This window comes from Giraffa tippelskirchi, chromosome 12, assembly GCF_054371585.1.
Source record: "Giraffa tippelskirchi isolate mGirTip1 chromosome 12, T2T-mGirTip1v1.2.pri, whole genome shotgun sequence".
NCBI lineage: Eukaryota > Metazoa > Chordata > Mammalia > Artiodactyla > Giraffidae > Giraffa > Giraffa tippelskirchi.
The window spans coordinates 103189647-103206436 of record NC_137286.1 but is presented as its reverse complement, the minus strand read 5'-3'; the positions used below and the strand labels follow the sequence as shown (position 1 = coordinate 103206436).

Sequence of the window (16790 nt, the reverse complement as noted above, 5' to 3'; positions counted from 1 at the left end):
AACCTGAAGCCAGTCTGCAAGGGGTTCAAACCCTTGTTCAGTCACTTACCAGCCCTGTGGCCTGACTAGATTTCTCTGTGGCTGTTTCCTGCTCACAAGTAGAATGAGGTTAGTGACGGTGCCGATCTCAGAGGGGTGATACTCAGAACAAACAGGCACATAATAGGTGCTGTAGAGATATGAGCTCTTACACTATTATTAAAGATAAAGGAATAAACGTTCAGACAGATTTTATGATTTGCTCAAAGCCACACAAATTACAATTACTTAGTGGGAGAGACAGAAAATAAATCCAGTTCCTTCTTGTTTCAAAATAACCCAATAGTAATTGGCTACCACCAGTGGCTCAGTGGTAAAGAATCTGCCTGCAATGCAGGAGACATGGGTTCAATCCCTGGGTGGGAAGATTCCCTGGAAGAGGAAATGGCAACCCACTCCAGTCTTCTTGCCTGGAGAATCCCATGGACAGAGAAGGCTGGTGGGCTACAGTCCATAGCATCGCAAACAGAGACACAACTTAGCGATTGAACAACGTTAAGTAATTACATGAAAGAGGAAAGGTATCTAATGAAAGGCTTAGTGTATGAATTTTGTGAAGACCAGGGAACCTGAGCCTGCTTTCCCAACCCCCAGCCCAACTCCTCTCCTTGCAGCCCAGGACTTAATTCTACTTTGGGAGCAAGTTCATGATAATGGCTCTCATGGCATTTCACACTGCCATCCCTCACTAACTGTGAGCGCCTCACGACCTGGGCCTCCCACAAGGATGAAGCTCCGTAAATGTGAAGTGACCAAGTGAGTAATAAAATGTTTGCTCACTCCTGCTGGTTAGGTCGGAGAAAGCAATGGCACCCCACTCCAGTACTCTTGCCTGGAAAATCCCATGGACGGAGGAGCCTGGTAGGCTACAGTCCATGGAGTCGCTAAGAGTCGGACACGACTGAGCGACTTCACTTTCACTTTTCTCATTCATGCACTGGAGAAGGAAATGGCAATCCACTCCAGTATTCTTGCCTGGAGAATCTCAGGGATGGTGGAGCCTGGTGGGCTGCCGTTTATGGGGTCGCACAGAGTCGGACACGACTGAAGCGACTTAGCAGCAGCAGCAGCAGCAGCTGGTTAGGTAGCTATAAATACACTTATACACACAGGAGGATACGCCCATGTTTAATTTTGATTTCAGATATTCTATGAGCAGAATTTAAAATATTAAAATACAAGTTAAATACTAGTTTTAAATACTCTCCAAAATATAAAGACAAAATGTTGCAAAATGTGTATCTTCACAAGCTACATTATTTGTATCTAGTATTCCAGGAACACAGTAAACAGATCAGTCAGTTCAGTTCAGCCGCTCAGTCTCAGTCGTGTCTGACTCTTGGTGACCCCATGAACCACAGCACGCCAGGCCTCCCTGTCCATCACTAACTCTCCGAGTTCACCCAAACTCATGTCCATTGAGTCCGTGATGCCATCCAACCATCTCATCCTATGTCATCCCCTTCTCCTCCTGCCCTCAATCTTTCCCAGCATCAGGGTCTTTTCCAATGAGTCACTCTCCGCATCAGGTGGCCAAAGTATTGGAGTTTCAGCTTCAACATCAGTCCTTCCAATGAACACCCAGGACTGATCTCCTTTAGGATGGACTGGTTGGATCTCCTTGCAGTCCAAGGGACTCTCAAGAGTCTTCTCCAACACCGCAGTTCAAAAGCATCAATTCTTCTGTGCTCAGCTTTCTTTATAGTCCAACCTTCACATCCATACATGACTACTGGAAAAACCATAGCCTTGACTAGACAGACCTTTGTTGGCAAAGTAACATCTCTGCTTTTTAATCTGCTGTCTAGGTTGGTCATAACTTTCCTTCCAAGGAGTAAGCGTCTTTTAATTTCATGGCTGCAATCACCATCTGCATTGATTTTGGAGCCCTCCAAAATAAAGTCAGCCACTGTTTCCACTGTTTCCCCATCTATCTGCCATGAAGTGATGGGACCGGATGCCATGATCTTAGTTTTCTGAACGTTGAGCTTTAAGCCAACTTTTTCACTTTCCTCTTTCACTTTCATCAAGAGGCTCTTTAGTTCTTCTTCACTTTCTGCCATAACGGTGGTGTCATTTGCATATCTGAGGTTATTGATATTTCTCCTGGCAATCTTGATTTCAGCTTATGCTTCTTCCAGCCCAGTGTTTCTCGTGATGTACTCTGCATATAAGTTAAATAAGTAGGGTGACAATATACAGGCTTGATGTACTCCTTTTCCTATTTGGAACCAGTCTGTTGTTCCATGCCCAGTTCTGTTGCTTCCTGACCTGCATACAGGTTTCTCAAGAGGCAGGTCAGGTGGTCTGGTATGCCCATCTCTTATCAGAATTTTCCACAGTTTATTGTGATCCATACAGTCAAAGGCTTTGGCATACTCAATAAAGCAGAAATAGATGTTTTTCTGGAATTCTCTTGTTTTTTCAACGATCCAGCGGATGTTGGCAATTTGATCCATGAACAGTATGAAAAGGCAAAAAGATAGGACACTGAAAGATGAACTCCCCAGGTTGGTAGGTGCCCAATATGCTACTGGAGATCAGTGGAGAAATAACTCCAGAAAGAATGAAGGGATGGAGCCAAAGCAAAAACAACACCCAGCTGTGGATGTGACTGGTGATAGAAGCAAGGTCCGATGCTGTAAAGAGCAATATTGCATAGGAACCTGGAATGTTAGGTCAATTGCTACTGCTAAGTCGCATCAGTCATGTCTGACTCTGTACGACCCCATAGACGGAACCCCACCAGGCTACCCCGTCCCTAGGATTCTCTAGCCAAGAACACTGGAGTGGGCTGCCATTTCCTTCTCCAGCGCACAAAAGTGAAAAGTGAAAGTGAAGTCAATGAATCAAGGCAAATTGGAACTGGTCAAACAAGAGATGGCAAGAGTGAACATTGACATTCTAGGAATCAGCAAACTAAAATGGACTGGAATGGGTGAATTTAACTCAGATGACCATTATATCTACTACTGTGTGCAGGAATCCCTTAGAAGAAATGGAGTAGCCATCATAGTCAACAAGAGAGTCCGAAATGCAGTACATGGATACAATCTCAAAAACGACAGAATGATCTCTGTTCATTTCCAAGGCAAACTATTCAATATCATGGTAATCCAAGTCTATGCCCCAACCAGTAATGCTGAAGAAGCTAAAGTTGAATGGATCTATGAAGACCTACAAGACCTTTTAGAACTAACACCCAAAAAAGATGTCCCTTTCATTATAGGGGACTGGAATGCAAAAGTAGGAAGTCAAGAAACACCTGGAGTAACAGGCAAATTTGGCTGTGGAGTACAGAATGAAGCAGGGCAAAAGCTAATAGAGTTTTGCCAAGAGAACACACTGGTCACAGCAAACACCCTCTTCCAACAACACAAGAGAAGACTCTACACATGGACATCACCAGAGCCAACACCAAAATCAGATTGATTATATTCTTTGCAGTAAACAGATGGATGCTATTAAACTGGCTGAGAATATTACAACACATTTAAATAGCAGTGGAGAGGGAGTTATAAGACTATTTACCACCTAACTCCAGTCACTACTAACATGCTTGCTCTTCCTGGTTTATGAGATAAGACTATCCTGGTACATCTTAGAAACTCAGATGGAGGACAGTTTTCAGTTAATCTGCACACTCCCAAACTATGTTATTCAGATAATTTCTCTTACTGTTACTTTTCATTCAGACTGAAAGGGTCCTCATTGGCCCTAACCTGGCAGATCTAGCCCAGTATAAAAGATGATAAGCTAAGGGTTAGCAACAAAGTATGGTTGGGGTGGGTGGCGGTGGGGGGATGGGACAGGACACAACACATCACTGGTTCCTCTGACACATCTGGGAAAACCTCTCCTCTCTCTTTAAGTCTTAGCTCTGCCTCTACCTCCTATCAGATCTCTTCAGGCTCCTTCCTGCTCTCAGGACCACCGCCTTCCCTCCTGTTACTGCTGCTCTGTACACATGCCTTCCTCTTAGCAGTTACTACCTTTGCATGCTTGTTTATCTGTCTTTGGGCTTCCCTGGTGACTCAGATGGTAAAGAATCTGCCTTCAATGCAGGAGACCAGAGTCAGGAAGATCCCCTGGAGGAGGAAATGACAACCCACTCCAGTATGCTTGCCTGGAAAATCCCATGGACAGAGGAGCCTGGCAGGCTACAGTCCATGGGGTCGCCAACAGTCAGACACGACTGAGTGACTAACACTTGCACACTTTTAGCTGTCTTCTCACCTCTTGGAAGGTAAAGACAGTATCTGCTTTCTCTCTTGTATTTCCATGTGTTCACACATACTATGCAATAAAAAAACTGAGACTGAGCCTGAAGTACAGTCCTGAAACGTATTATATAACTATGTAAATATATGAGAAAATCTTGTACATTAACCTGTGGTACTGCAAGTACTCAACACACTGGACTCTGCACTATGACCATAAACACACTAGGAATAAGGTATTACTTCCTTTAATCTCAAAAGTCTGAGGAAAAATTGCCTCTTTTTTTTGGCTTGATGATATCAATACCATAAAATTTTCTTGTACTGTATATGTTACATATCAGCTTTCACAGCTACCTTTGTAGAAAGCAGCAGTTGTCAACCTTTTACACCTAAGGATCCCTTTATCCACCCTGGACAAGTCTGGCTATTTAAAAAAAAAAAAACTAACTAAAACTACCATGCGATCCAGCAACTGCACTCCTGGGCATTTATCTCAAAGAAATGAAAACTTATGTTTGCACAAAAACGGGTTCAGCCTTATCTGTAATACACCCAATTCAGAAACAACCCAGGTGTTCTTCAACAGGAGACACGCCACATGACACGGCTCAGCAGTAAAGAAGAATGAACTACTGACGTGCACACCAGTCCGGATGTTCCTTAGAGAATTATGCTGAGTGAGGAAGCTGATCTGAAAAGGTTGCATACTGTATTACTCCATGTGTATAACATTCTTGAAATGACAATGCAACTAAGTTAATTAAAATGTTTATGTTTATTCATCTGTAAATGAATAAAGCCCATTTTTACACATTAACATTTTTATGAAAAATAACTTTTTTCAAAATTAACACAGTGAGGGGAGGCCCTGTTTATGCAGCATGTATTTTGCAGATCTGGAGTCTTGGGCCTGTTTCTTTCAATCTGCTGTGAGCTCACCTGTGAGGTTTTCTCTGGAAACTCTACTGGACCCTCATGAGAGAGAGTGAGAGTGAAAAGGGAAGGAAACATCTTAGTGTTCCTGGGAAAACAGTTTTGACCTTGTGGACCCACTGAACACAGGGCGTCCTGGGTCACATGCAGACACATGGCACAGAGCACTGAGGGGTTCTGACACCTTCTTCCACAAGAGGAGGTCCCAGTCGGCAACCAACACAACTTTTTAAAAAGACAAAAACCGAAAAAGGCAAGATGTGGAGGTGAGCACATGCTGGAGAAGTCTGCCTGTCCTAGAATGGGGCTCTCTCCCCAGAACCTTCTACCCTAAAGATGTGTGTCTGGATATCTCTCTGTACGTACGGAGTACTTAGCATATTCTATGAGACCCTTACAGAAAGTCTACTCTCCAATTAATTAAAATTTATTTCCTACTGCAAGACATGAGGAAAAACCTAAATACCAGTTTCCAACAATTCCACATCTATAATTTATAATTCTGTCATTGTCTACGTAAAAGTGTGATTCAGCACACTCAGCGATATGCCTTTTTCCTCTTTATGAAGTAGAAATGTCTGAAAAACCATCTAAAAAGCATCTAAAATTCTTAAGATGCTACTTGTAGTTAGATATACCCTATTTAGTAAGCTAGAAAATTAATAAGCTAAGAAAAAAATGCTGGAGGCTATGAAACTTAGGCTCTGAATTCCATGCCAGCTGGGTAATTAGGTCACTACACAATTCATTTTCATTCACCACATGTTTATGCAGAGTCTACTAGATGCTGGTATTACAGAGATATTCTGGTATCTTGGCTTCTTGTCTGTGTACTAACAGCTATGCTTAAAGAGTAACTGACCATACACATACACACATGCATGGAGTTTAAATCTAGCTCCATCATTCTCACGATTTTATATCTTTTTATACACAATAAAATACTTACTGATATGTTGTATTTATCTTCTGGTCCTGACAACTGTTATTGTTCTTTGATAACTTTAATAGTCTCCTAAGTATTTTATAAAAAGGAGGTTACATTGTGGCTGCCAAAGACTTTGCAAATTTTAAATGTCCTTCTGCCTTTAATTCTTCTCATTTTGAACCACTAAGCTACAATGAAAACTTTTTTTTCTAATGCAAAAACCAAACCGATTACCTACACAACTCCTGTAGGCTCAGAGTTATACTTCTAAAAATTATACTAAATGGTGTTACCTTAGAGTAATTTTAAAACAGAATTGATATAAAACTATTTCAAAAAGGAAACACACCATATGGAACACTAAACATTTCCATAAAGACACACTCCCCCAGCACGTGATGGCTTCGCAGCAGAGATCAGCACAGCACCAGCTGACTAGGATGGTCACCTAACATCTCAAAGACGTCACAAATTCAGGAGAGTCGCACACTACAGAAATGACGCAGTGGGGGTGTATGAGGGGAAGCAGTCTGCATAGGTTTAGCTTTATTGCATGTGATGTTTACCAGCTGGATATAGTTTTATACTTGTTTATTACAACATTCAAAATCACTGTGGATGGTGACTACAGTCACCAAATTAAAAGACGCTTGCTCCTAGGATACGACAAACCTAGACAGTGTGTTAAAAAGGAGAGACATCACTTTGCTGATAAAGATCCATAAAGTCAAAGCTGTGGTTTTTCTAGTAATCACGTCTTGATATTAGAGTTAGACCATAAAGAAGGCTGAGCATTGAAGAATTGATGCTTTAAAACTGTGGTGTTGGAGAAGACTCTTGAGAGTCCCTTGGACTGCAAGGAGATCCAACCAGTCAATCTGAAAGGAAATCAACCCTGAATATTCATTGAAAGGACTGATTCTGAAGCTTGAGCTTCAATACTTTGGCCACCTGATGCGAAAAGCTGACTCACTGGAAAAGACCCTGATGCTGGGAAAGACTGAGGGCAGAAGAGAAGGGGACGACAGAGGATGAAATGATTAGATAGCATCACTGACTCAATGGACATGAATTTGAGCAAAGTCCAGGAGGTAGTGAAGGACAGGAAGCCTGGTGTGCTGCAGTCCATGGGGTTGCAAAGAGTCAGACATGACTGAGCGACTGAACAACAATATGACATCAAAGGCAAATGTTCTGATTTTAATAAATTAAATGATTGATTTTCTTCTAAAGGGTGAAAACTTTCAAACATTTATCTTCCTGCACACTAAGTTTAGACAACATTTGTTTTCAAGTGATTGATAAAATTCTTATTTTCCAGGTCTTTTCAATCTCTAATTTCTGTAAGTGGGGATCAGAATTCCTCCACTAACTCCATGATCCAAGGAAGCCAAGGGCATCAAAAAGAGCACTGCTGCAGGTTCGAAATCCACTCCACTCGCCAGTTACTAGCAACGCGACACCATAACGTGGCACAGCAATGAGTTTATAAACCTCAACCTCTTCATGTTAGAAATAGTATCTTGCTTACAGCACAGGATTACTATGAGGCTAAAAATGTTACACTGCCAGAAAACCCTCTCACAGACCACAAGGCATTGTAACACAAACTTCTGAGTAGATTAAGGCCTGTAAGGGACAACGCAGATAAGAGTGGACAGCTGGCTGCCGGGTGGTCCGGGCTCCTTCCACTAGACTGGTCACAGGAGGAAAGCATCTGATGTTCGGCTCTGAGACCAGCAACCAGGCTGTCCCGCTCAGCCCTCCTCCTCTCTAGGCTTCCCTTCTCTCTTGCTACAGACCAGTGGGCCACACCAGACAGACTCTAAGTTACCTACAGGTCCCTCATTCCATGATTCTAGAGCACACATCTGTTCCCAAAGAACAAACATTTTTCTTTACTATTATCCAGCGCTGTAATTACTATAAAGATGATCTAAATCCAAAGCTCATCAGGAGAGGTTTTTTTGAGTTGCTTTTTTGTTTTCTTATTTTGTTTGATTTTTACAGTACCAGACACTTATCTCCTGACCTGAAAGTTTCTCTTTTTGCAGACAAGTCTATGTACAAGAGAGGAGGGCTAGATACAGAGCTGAACATCTCCCTATGTTTATTATGGTGCTACAAAGTCCAATGCTATAGTGCTGTAAGACAAAAATAACTTCTTCCTGGCTCCCAGAAAAATGCCATTTAGGAGATGCTGCTTCTAAGTCGCTTCAGTCGTGTCCGACTCTGTGCGACCCCATAGACGGCAGCCCACCAGGCTCCCCTGTCCCTGGGATTCTCCAGGCAAGAATACCGGAGTGGGCTGCCATTTCCTTTTCCCGATGCAGGTACATCTATCTGAAGGACTAATATGGTTAGCTTGTCTTTTTTTTTTTTTTTTTAAGACAAGCGTAGGTAATTGTCAGTAGTCTAAACAGATGGTTTTAGATGGCAGATTTTGCTCCAGAGTTAATCTTCTATTTTCCCATTAAAGAAACATCCGAAGCTGCAGAAAAAGGACAAACTCTTCAGCCTTACTTCCTTCAATAAATGCAAAGAAATCAGTAGGACACTTACTCCTCTGTTATCAAGCCCACACAATAAAATAAATGAAGTGGAATTAAATCACAATCAGGATAGGTTTTATTATGATGGTGGTATTAATAATAATTAAGATTCCCAGGCTTCATTATCTTAACTGTAAGCAAGATATAAGAAATTTAAATGCTCCAGCTTTCTAAGCTCATTTAGGGACACTGATAATTAAAAGATACTATTTAAGATGCTCAGTTTGTCCCAATTATAATTTAATACATAAAAGAATGATCAGCTCAAGAATGACTCTGGACCAGACTCAAAGGACCATCACTGAGTGGCCGGATCTGGTACTTTCTCAGGACCAGGTGACATGCCACGGTGTCGGGCACAGGGACCACAGCCTTGCTGGCCTTGGTGTGTATCCAGAATGACTCTCGGGTGTTCCCAGAGGTCCTTCTAAATGATTAAAATGAGTTCTTTGAGTTTAAACACAGTTCTAATACTGAGAAAAATCAAAAGGGATATCTTCATGTGATGAGACTCGTGGTCCAGGCTCAGCTGTGTCACAGATAAAAGCACCCTCCAAAGTACGACTGCCTACGTCACATGACGGGAAATGTCTGTACTATAAAGCCAGAAACTGTTAAGGGGCTGTGCTGTGTTAGGATGATCAACAATGCACCCTAAATTACATTAGTTTCCCAAGTTTCAGAAACAGAGTCAAACAAAATCCCAGGTTTTACACGTTATGTAGTTATTATCTGCCTTTCTGACATTTCCACTAGGAAACTTTAACAAACAAAATATTCAAAAGCAAACTAGTTATTCATCTCCATCTCCCTAATCTTCAATCCCAACCTCCTTTGCAATCTCCCATCCTCCCTCCTTTCCATCCCTCCATCCATCTGTCTGTCTGTCCAGGAGTTACTAAGAATCTTCTATGAGCCAGGCACTGTTCTAGGGCCAGGCATTCAGCCCTGAACAAAAACAAAAATCCCTTCCCTTGTGAAGTTTACATTCTGGGTGGGGGCTGGGGAGAAGACAGACAACACACATACAAAATGAATAAAATACCGGGAGAAGGAGGGCTTTTTAAACAGGGTGATCAGGGAAAAACTCACTATGAAGGTGACACCTGAGTTAATGCCACAAGGATGTAACTAGAAAGCCAAGAAGTTAATATCTGGTACAGAATGTTTATTATAGACATAAACATTCTATACCAGATATTAACCATGTGGCTTGTTAATAGCAAGGATAAAGGCCCCGAGCTGACAAGGTACCTGGTATGTCCAGGCAACTGTCAGGAGGCCCATGTGGATGAGAGACACAAGCAGAGAGAAGAAAACGCAGCAGACCCTAACAGAGGCTCACTTTCCCTTTTCCTTTGGGTTAGAATCCTCATAGGATCGCTCTGGCTGCTATGCTGAGAACAATCTGAAAGGACCAGAGGCAGAAGCAAGCAGGAACCTACTAAAGTACTCTAAGCAAGAGATGACAGTGGACTGAACCAGGGTGCACATAGTAAAGAGTGGGAAGTGACCCAATTCTGGATCTGCTTTGAAGGCAGATTGTTATGATTTGCTGATGAATAAAATGTGTGTGTGGGCTGCCGGCGGCAGAAGTCAAGGATGATGCCAAGGCTTTTGGTCTGAACTGGAAAGACAGAATTAATACATCTGAGATGGGAAAGTCTGTAAGAGAGTAGGTTTAATGGGTATGGCCAAATTCAAACAGGTTCTATTGGAAATCCCTGTTAGACCTCTAAGTAGACACACAGGGTAGGCAGTTAAGTATACAAGTCCAGTTCAAGCGAGAGGACTGGGCTGGTGATACAAATTTAGGAAGCATCAGTGTGTAGATGGTACAGAAAGCCATTCAACTGGGAAAGATCACCAAAGAGGAGTGGATGAGTGTAAGTAGAAGAGAAGGGGTCTGAGGACTGGGCCATGGGGCATGTTTGGTATGGTGAGGCCTGGGAGAGAAGAAGGAACCAAACTGAGCAGGAGTGGTCAGTGCAGAAGATCGGGAGAGCGTGGTGCCAACCAAATGTATAAAGTATTTCAAGGAGGACGGAAAGATTAGCTGTGTCAGATGCGAGAGGCAAGTAAAATAAGATTAGGACTGAGAATTAATCAAGCGTGGGATTTAGCAACACAGCACTGAATGTGACCTCGACAGGGGTTTGGTGGAGCGAGCATTTCCCAGAAATGCTTTCTGGGAAAGAGTTCACAAGATATCATGGAAGAGAGGGATGAGAGCACTGCTAATCCTTTTGAGAAACTGTGCAATATGGGAAGAGAAATTCTGTATTCTGGGAGGACCTGAGACTCTACTGGGGATCACCTCAACAGTTAACAAAGATGTGCAAATTCATTATTTGCATCTACACATCCCTAGTTACTTTCTTCTTGGGTCACACTTCTCCCTCTGCTGCCTAAAGGCTAATTTCTCCTTCACTTGGGCTCAATATTCCATTCTTTTTGGCAACCTCTGTCACTTGTTTCATCTTTCTTCAACCTCCTCTAATTTTTTCCCTTCCACATAAAAGAGATCTGTAGTCTTTCCCGTTCTGTTGTTTTCCTTTATTTCTTTGCACTGAACACTGAAGAAGGCTTTCTTATCTCTCCTTGCTATTCTTTTGAACTCTGTATTCAAATGGGTATCTCTTTCCTTTTCTCCTTTGCTTTTTGCTTCCCTTCTTTTCACAGCTATTTGTAAGGCCTCCTCAGACAGCCATTTTGCTTTTTTGCATTTCTTTTTCTTGGGGATGGTCTTGATTCCTGTCTCCTGTAGAATGTCACGAACCTCCATCCATAGTTCATCAGGTACTCTATCAGATCTAGTCCCTTAGATCTATTTCTCAGTTCCACTGTATAGTCACAAGGGATTTGATTTAGGTCATACCTGAATGGTCTAGCAGTTTTCTCCACTTTCTTCAATTTCAGTCTGAATTTGGCAATAAGGAGTTCATTATCGGAGCCACAGTCTGCTCCCGGTCTTGTTTTTGCTGACTGTATAGAGCTTCCCCATCTCTGGCTGCAAAGAATGAGGGGTCACAGAGTTGGACACAACTGAGTGAATGAGCACACATGCACATATAAGAAGATGAGACGAAGATTTGCCTCTATATTCTTCATTTGCATAGTTTATTTAAAAACATGATTACACTCAATTCAACTGGAATGCAGTATGAAAACAGATTTTTCTCTCCCAATAGATAAGTAACTGTCCTAATTCTAGTATATCTAACTCACGCTTATGTTCAAAAGCCATATCATTACTTCTCCCTAACCGATCCTATTACTGTGGTTGTTAACAGCCCTTCTAGACTCCTAGTATCCTGTAACTGGGGCCAGGGAATCCGGGGTCTCTCTCACCTGCTGCCTCATCCCCTCCCTCTCCACCCCCTCCCGGCCCCCACTGGTCACCAGGTTCCTATCGATTCCACCTCCAGAATGTGTTACCGCAGCCTCCTCTCCCCTGGTCCCCACCACTGCTCTGTTATCCACTTCACTGGCTCCCTGAGCCATCACTCAAGGTTTTGCAGGCTTCTTCCTCTCCCCTCATCCTTTACGACACTGGCATCCAAGCACCAGTGATATTACTGTCCCTGCTGAGTACTCTTTTGGAGCCCCAACTGCTTCTACAAAATGAAAGCTGAAGTCTCAACCTGGTGCCTACGCCCTCTGGATCTGGCTCCTGTAGTTTCATCCCCTGACACAATTCCACATGTTCTGTGCAGGGCTGAACCAAATGACCCTTGCCCTCAGCATGCTGTTCTCTGCCTGGATGTCCTTGCCTTCCTTGCTGGTCTGCAGAACTACATGCATTTAAGGGCCAGCTCAAGAGATCCTTGGCTATGAAGCTCTTCCTGATCCACCAGAACGTAATTACGCACCCTGTCCCTTACGTCAGTGTGTCATTATTACAGTCACCACGTTCTTCCTCACTGCTGGGGTGAGCAAGCACTTGCTTCCATGGGTCTTCCCTACAGACCAAGTGTACCTTTAAAGACAGCAATCAGACATGTATATACTGCTGTATTTAAAACACATAACCAAGGACCTACTGCACAGCACAGGGAACTCTGCCCAGTATCCTCTAATAACCTAAATGGGATAAGAATTAGAAAAAGAATAGATACATGTATAGATATAACTGAATCACTATGCTGTACACCCCAAACTAACACAACATTGTTAAACAACTACACTCCAATATAACATAAAAATTAAAAAAAAAAAAAGCAACAATCAAGCCTCATCTCTACAACCCTGGCATCATTTGGAGCACTCCTGACAGACACAGTATGTGGTTAATCTCAAGAAACGCAGAGGGGATGAATGAACAAATTTCCTCAAATGTTTCCTGCCCCACCAAATCCTGATTCTTCTCTAGCATTTTTATTCCCACTGTGTCTGTCCTAATTCAGGTTCCTATGACTTCTTGACTATCTCCTGCCTACCTGCCCTTTCACCTCTCCATCACAAAAGGTGATCTCTTACACAATTATGATTCTATCATTCCCCTCCAGAAAAAAAATCTGATTCTAGGAGAGAGATCAGGGCTTTCCTCATAGCTCAGATGGTAAAGAATCTGCCTGCAATGCAAGAGACCCTGGTTCGATTCCTGGATGGGGAAGATCCTCTGGAGAAGGGATAGGCTACCCACTCCAGTATTCTTGGGCTTCCCTGGTGGGCTCAGCTGGTCAAGAATCTGCCTGCGATGTGGGAGACCTGGATTTGATCCCTGGGTTGGGAAGATCCCCTGGAGAAGGGAATGGCTACCCACGCCAGTACTCTGGCCTGGAGAATTCCATGGACTATACTGTCCATGGGGTCGCAAAGAGTCGGACACGACTGAGTGACTTTCAGGAGAGCAATCAGGCATCTTAACAGGACCTGTCTGTCTCTGTTACCCCACATGTGTGCTCCAGCTGGATGCTGCTGCAAACCATCCCCTGATCACATGCCTCACCCCATCATGCTCCCAGCAACTGGGGAGCTGGGAGCTCCTCTCTGACAGGATGGGTTCTTCCTGCTGTGGTTCCTTCCAGTCTCCCTCAATCCCCTCCTCTCTGACTGTGGCCCTCTCCACATCCCACACCATATCCCCCTCACCAATTTCTCAAGGCCTCTTTTGTCTTATATACATATTTCCTTATCTTCTGAAATGGAAAAGAGTAGACATAACTTTTTATCTAACAATTCATTACCATAAACGGTGCTATAAATAAGTCAATTTTAGTTTTTCATTTTTCTGCCACACCCCTCAATGTTTGTCCTCACACATATACACCCCCCAAACTCGCCATTTGTTGCTGCTAATCTGCTCTAGGCTAGGCATTAAGATATCCCAACCCATCAGGAACCATGCATTAAAAAGGAGCCAGTGGTGAGGTCTGGGAAAGGAACAGAGTTGGTGGCTTCAGTGCCGCAAACTGGACACACACCTCTATCTATGGCTCTGCTCAGTCTCTGCCCTCACTCTGTCCACGTCCTAAGTGGGTCACTCACAGACCAAGATGCCAACTTTCAAATTTACTGTGAGACATGAAAGTGCCAAACCAAGAGGCTGAACAAATCACGTTCTCACTTGTTGGTGAGCCCCTTAATCTGAATTATATCTATAACCATTTGATGGTCTTTGCCACTGCAGAGTCACCATTCATTGCTTCAACCTACTTTTATAGTATCTTACACTTTAGAAAGTTTACCTATGAGATTTACCATTTCGGATACAACATAAGGCGAGAGATTACAGGAAAAGGAAACTCGCTTCAAATCATACTGCAGAAAAGGGTTATAGAAAATGTTCCTATACAACATCTATTTTAAAATACAAGATGCAGATTCTTGTTAGGTTTCTCAAAGGCAGTTTCCGAACTTGTCCTTAAGTATTGTACTTTGTTGTCCTGATAAGGGCCTCCAACTTTTAAGAAGTGATAATAATTATCATCAAATATTTCAGTGGTTTATCACTAATATTGAGACATTTAAACGAGGACAACCTAAGAAACAAGAGATTCCACAATTCTTGACTGTTCTTAAATCTTAGCTCTAAATAAAACAAAATCTAATGGTCTTGTTGAAAGAACACTTCTTGAAATTTTAGAATTAAATTGTACATATAAAATAACTATCTAACATAGTCACTTACCACTCCTCCAAAATTTATATATTGTTGCTTCTTTCTTCAAATATCTCTATTTAGAGAACTGAGTTAGGATTTTTTTTTTTTTACTTTACAATATCTGTTGCTTAGTAGTCCAATATGAGAAACTGTTCTGTTTCTAGAAACAATCTGACTGAATGTGGATTAATTTACAAATGATTACACAGACACACACACATACACTTTAACACTTTCAGGGAAAAAAAACTAATTTAGGCTAGCTACTAAAACGTGAATTAAGCAGAACATTTTCCTGTAATTACTGGAACCTTATATCATTTCCCCTATGTACTAAATATATACAGAATTTATTATAACACTTCAAAATGCATCTTCACTCTTAAGAATGCCTATAGTCTTGACCAGCAGGAAACCTAGTTTACAGAAAACAAAAAATATCCATATTTCCTAGGTCTTCACTTAAGAAATACAGAAGTTCAAAAATTGTACTTTCCTTAAAAAAAAAAATCAAGCAATGGATTCACCTAAACACTTACTTCATACTACAAACCATCTCATATTCAGATCATTTCCTATTATTAAGCATGTCCTAACATGGTATAAATAGCTCAATACCATATGCTTATTGCTCTCCTAGATGCTGACTGTGTCCTTTCAGCTGTATTTTGTAGTGGCTGGAGAAGTGCAAGAATACCCATGAGAAAGCACTGTGTGGTGGATGTATACAGTGGATGTGGTTGGGTCGATGTGGGGGAGTACAGTGCACCATATGTAAAATAGTATTTAATTATATAACAGCTCGTAGTTAGGCTGTGTACTATTTTTAAAGTAGATGAAATGCTATTAACTACTCAAATGTAAATAGAAAATACTAGCTGTAGTGTGCTTAATAATTGAAAAGGGCAATAGATGAGTCAGTCTTTACACAATATAATTCACAAGTGCTCAGACTATAAATATCAAATTTCAAAGCTAGAGGAGAAAATAAAAAGGTATAGCAATGATATTACTGAGTAGTGAATTACTGATTTTGTAGAACATTTTCCCTCAAATACTATCATCTTCTATTAGCTACTCAGGCAATTGCCCCCCTTTTAAGGGGGTGGTGGTGGTTTAGTCGCTAAGTCATGTCCAACTCTTGTGACCCCATGGACTGGGAACCTACCAGGCTCCTTTGTCCATGGGATTCTCCAGGCAAGAATACTGGAGTGGGTTGCATTTCCTTCTCCAGGGGATCCTCCTGATCCAGGAATCAAACCTGGGTCTCCTGCATTGCAAGCAGATTCTTTAACGAAAGCTAGAATAGGGAATGATTACGTTTATCACTTAAAAATATTTACTTAAAGATTTTAAAGCCATCTGTTATACCCATTTACATCAGTTAACTATGAATCATTGGCCAACTGGTCAAATAAAAAAAAATGAACCATGTTAGACTTTAATATATCCTTTCTACAATTTAAAACTCAACATGTAGAACTTTAAAAGCAGTACTGACTGAGATGTACATCACAGGTGACTGACTTTCTTATATTTACCTATGTGTATTTTCAAAGTTTTCTAAGATGGCCATGTGTGTAACTTCTACAATAAAAATTGTTTGTTTATTTAAGAAGCAATGCATACTCTCCAATTTAATGAAAAAAAAATGTGTGAAACTGGTCAGTGAGGAAGGGAAAGAAAGAAAGAGCGCCTGCACAGGGACGGGGGCAGACAGGTGCCCCTGGCTTCCCAGCAAGCGTGCAGCGTCCTGCAAGCCGACAGCAGGAGTACGACGTGGCTGGGGCAGACGGGTGTTCACAGTCTCTTCGGAATGGTTCTTTCCTTCAAATGCCAAACAGAAAATGTCTGCATTTAAACTTTCTCCAAAGCGGTAGATTTCAGTAACACATCACATGAGGTGTTTGTTACAAGAGGACGGGTTAGACCACAAAGACGATCTCAGAGGAAGGAAATCACAGAAAATGGCCCTTTCCGACTCCAGGAAGCTCTCTATTCCCATAAGT

The 16790-nt window shown here is 42.0% G+C and overlaps 1 protein-coding gene across 6 annotated transcripts in view; it reads right to left on the bottom strand.

The window, feature by feature from the left end:
- LNX2 (ligand of numb-protein X 2) overlaps positions 1 to 16790 on the bottom strand; it is an 87208-nt gene that overhangs the window by 46785 nt on the left and 23633 nt on the right. For 3 of the 6 annotated variants that reach the window (XM_081549373.1, XM_081549371.1, XM_081549376.1), the window contains one exon: positions 11554 to 11685. The exons of the other annotated variants lie outside the window; for them this stretch is intronic. The gene's annotated coding sequence lies outside the window, so the exon portion shown is untranslated. The remainder of the gene's footprint in view (positions 1 to 11553; positions 11686 to 16790) is intronic. 6 annotated transcript variants of the gene reach the window in all.